This window comes from Bos indicus, chromosome 5, assembly GCF_029378745.1.
Source record: "Bos indicus isolate NIAB-ARS_2022 breed Sahiwal x Tharparkar chromosome 5, NIAB-ARS_B.indTharparkar_mat_pri_1.0, whole genome shotgun sequence".
Classification (NCBI taxonomy): domain Eukaryota; kingdom Metazoa; phylum Chordata; class Mammalia; order Artiodactyla; family Bovidae; genus Bos; species Bos indicus.
In genome coordinates, this window is record NC_091764.1 from 31,414,880 (window position 1) to 31,418,898 (window position 4,019).

Consider the following 4,019-nt stretch of genomic DNA (forward strand, 5'->3'; position numbering starts at 1 on the left):
TTGCATGGTATTACTTACATGTGAAATCTAAAAATGTCAGCTGATAGTCAAGCAGGGTGGTTGCCTGTGCCTGAGCAGTGGGGGAAATGGAGAGATGTTGGTCAAAGATGTTGGTCAAAGGTCACCCGTTCTAAGTTGTGCAGGGTGAATAAGTTCTGGAGAGCTACTGTACAGCAAGCAACTATAGTTAATGATATTGTATTGTACACTTGAAATTTGCTAAGAGGTTAGAGCTTGTGTACACACACACACACACACACACACTAATAATTACATGAGGTGATGGATGTGTTAATTAACCTGATTATAGTAATCATTTCACAATGTATACTTCTCTAAGTACATCATATTACATCTTAAAGATACATAATTATCTGTCAAATATACCTCATGAAAGCTGGAAAAATGTTTCAAAAAATAGCTGAGTTATTAATAATATGTGTTAAATAAATACTCAACTTTTTAACACATCATGATATTATTTAATCCACACAACAAGCCTATGAGTAGAGAGTATTATCAATCCTATTTTATACATGAGAAAAGGACATGGAAAATCATGAGTTTTGGTTAAAGTATAAAACTGCTGCCTAATCCCAAATCACAAGGTCATGTACTTAACTTTAACTCTAAACTAAACCTCTGACTCTGCTTAAATCAGAAAGTAACATGTTTTCCAGATGCTCCTTGCGGTGAATCAACTAAGTAAGTTGTTATTCTTAATTTCACTCACTGAAATAATTTTCTTTGGATCATCTATTGGCTTACCATGGAGTTCATCATCTTTGTCTCTTGGCCATAAATGCAGGATACTCCAGTATAATAACACCTTACCTTTGCTTGATAGATTTGTGTGTATTAATTAATTTTTAATCTACTATTTCAGGAGTGTAAAATTGCAACTTTATTTTGTTATAGTTGATGATAATTTCTCTTTCAAGCTGCCACTTAAGTCTGATGCAGAAAATTATTCCAGCCATTTAATTATGAACTCAGTCGAAGTCAGTAAATTCTCAGTCATCTACAGATGACTCGTCTAAAACTCATTCACGTTCATGATTTCCACCTTCGTGTGTTACCATGGGAAATGTTATACTTTGGGGCAGGCACCGGTTGTGGTGTTTGTGGCAGGCATCTAGATCACAACAGTGGCTTCCTTAATCCTCCACAAGTGACTCACCCCTTCTTGTCCTCAGGTATATATCTCTCCTTGGCAATCCATGTGGCTTGAATCACTCTCAGCCAGTTGCTGGCAATGCTGACCATGCTGAATCCTGTAGTTCAACTATTTCTTATTCTATTTATAGGATACTTTGCTGGTCACTAGTTCTCTCACTGTAAGATAATATTCTTGTATCTCTAGCAGAAACACTGAAGTCTTTATTTGTCCTCCCAGGTCTTTCTAACCCCAAAAGAAACCCAGGAGATTGTCTCCTACCTACTTATGTCTGTGTAATTCATACTACCTTTTCTGGGCCATGGTGGTTGTGTCATTGTTTGTGGGAGAATTTCAAAGGGCTTACCATTTTCCTGAGCCACACACAGAGACAAGACTAAATTCTTTATTGTCACATCTTCATACTTACTAGGAGAGAGAACCTTTAGTACCCATAAGCGTGCAACAAACATGGTGCAAGGGTTGGATGGCAGAGCACCACTTGCTCACAACTGCTGCTGCTGCTAAGTCGCTTCAGCCGTGTCCAACTCTGTGCGACCCCATAGATGGCAGCCCACTAGGCTCCTCCGTCCATGGGATTTTCCAGGCAAGAGTACTGGAGCGGGGTGCCATTGCCTTCTCCATGCTCAGAACTAGCTCCCCTGAATGTTCTTATCTCTTGCCCAGTTTAGTCAGGGTCTGTATGCTTGCATTTTTTCAAATACTTTCATATCTTTTCAACTTCAAATCCAAGGATTATTTTGTCTTTGGTTTCTGATTCTTCGATGCATAGGCAGATGAAAATGAACTTGGGTTACAAGCAAATAAAGCATAGCTTGGGAGAAAATACCCCAGTTCCATAGTACTTTCAATTTAACACCCTATAATTTCACAGGTGCTTTTGAGTCTTTTGCCACTTGATTCTCTCAGTAGCTCCATGATGGTGAAAGGTCATATATTATAATCTCAAGTTGGTATTCAGAGTTATTTATATAGAAGCTGATTTTCCTGACTAAACATCACGCTCTGACTTTTCTGTCGCTCATGTATTAAAAATTGATATAGATATCTTTGCTTCTTCTTACCCACTTATAAAATTTTTTGAGGTAGCCCTGTCATCTTCTGTTTTTTGTTGCACCATCTGTTCTTCACAACCTTGCCCTTTCTGAAAGAGAAGAATTTTAAAACTGTTTTGGAATGGATACATCTATATATATATATATGGCTGAGTCCCTTTGCTATTAACTTGAAACTATCACAACATTGTTAATTGGCTATACCCCATTCAAAAACTAAGATCATGGCATCAGTTCAGTTCACTTCAGTTCAGTTGCTCAGTCGTATCTGACTCTTTGCGACGCCATGAACTGCAGCACGCCAGGTCTCCCTGTCCATCACCAGCTCCCGGAGTCCACCCAAACTCATGTTCATTGAGTCGGTGTTGCCATCCAACCATTTCGTCCTCTGTCATCCCATTCTCCTCCTGCCCTCAATATTTCCCAGCATCAGGGTCTTTTCAAATGAGTCAGCTCTTTGCATCAGGTGGCCAAAGTATTGGAGTTTCAGCTTCAATACTCATCCTTCCAATGAACACCCAGGACTGATCTCCTTTAGGATTGACCGGTTGGATCTTCTTGCAGTCCAAGGGACTCTCAAGAGTCTTCTCCAACACCACAGTTCAAAAGCATCAATTCTTTGGCCCTCAGCTTTCTTTACAATCCAACTCTCACATCCATACGTGACTACTGGAAAAACCATAGCCTTGACTAGATAGACCTTTGTTGACAGATCATGGCATCTGGTCCCATCAAATCATGGTAAATAGGTGGGGAAAAAATGGAAACAGTGACAGACTTTATTTTCTTGGGCTCCAAAATCACTGCAGACAGTGACTGCAGCTATGAAATCAAAAGACTTGCTCCTTGGAAGAAAAGCTATGACAAATCAGACAGGGTATTAAAAAGCAGAGATATCACTTTGCTGGCAAAGGTTTGTATAGTCAAAGCTATGTTTTTTTTTTTTTTTTTTCCCAGTTGTCATGTATGGATGTGAGAGTTGGACCAGAAAGAAGGCAGAGCTTTGAAGATTTGATGCTTTCAAACTGTGGTGCTGGAGAAGGCTCTTGAGAGTCCCTTTGATAAGAGGAGATCAAACCAGTAAGTCTTAAAGGAAATCAACCCTGAATATTCATTGGAAGGATTGATGCCGAAGCTCCAGTACTTTGGCCACTTGATGCGAGGAGCTGACTTATCAGAAATGACCCCGATCCTGGGAAAGACTGAGGGCAGGATAAGACATGACTTACTGACAGAAAAGGAACAAACATTTGAGTCTTTCTTAAAATGGGACTCAATTTCTTTTTGTTGGGTCATTTCTGCGTTTTGGAGAATTAGATGTAGATATCTGGGAGCAGTGACGCTGAGGGTGGCCTGAAATCCCTATATCTTCAGCACCTTTTTTCTTTGATAGAAAAAAATTTCCCAAGCTTTTGTGAGTACTGCACAATTTCACCACTTCCCCTCTAGTTTGCCTGCCCCAGATCCCCTCTATATAGGATTTGTAGTTTTTTACTGTCAGCCAAGATTTAGGGGAGGCCAATGAGGGGAAGGATTCTGAGAGCATGAGGTCCCATGACCATGCTGGTGGGAGGCTGGACTGGCCTTTTATTTTTGCATTGATGGATTAGGAAGTCAGGTTTCAACTTGTTTTTAAAAGTCTTTCAGTATTTTTTAAAGTGTATATTCTTCAAAACTGAAGAAGGAGAAGCTCTATACAGTCAGCAAAAATAAGACTGGGAGCTGACTGTGGCTCGGATCATGAACTCCTTATTGCAAAATTCAGACTTAAATTGAAGAAAGTAGGA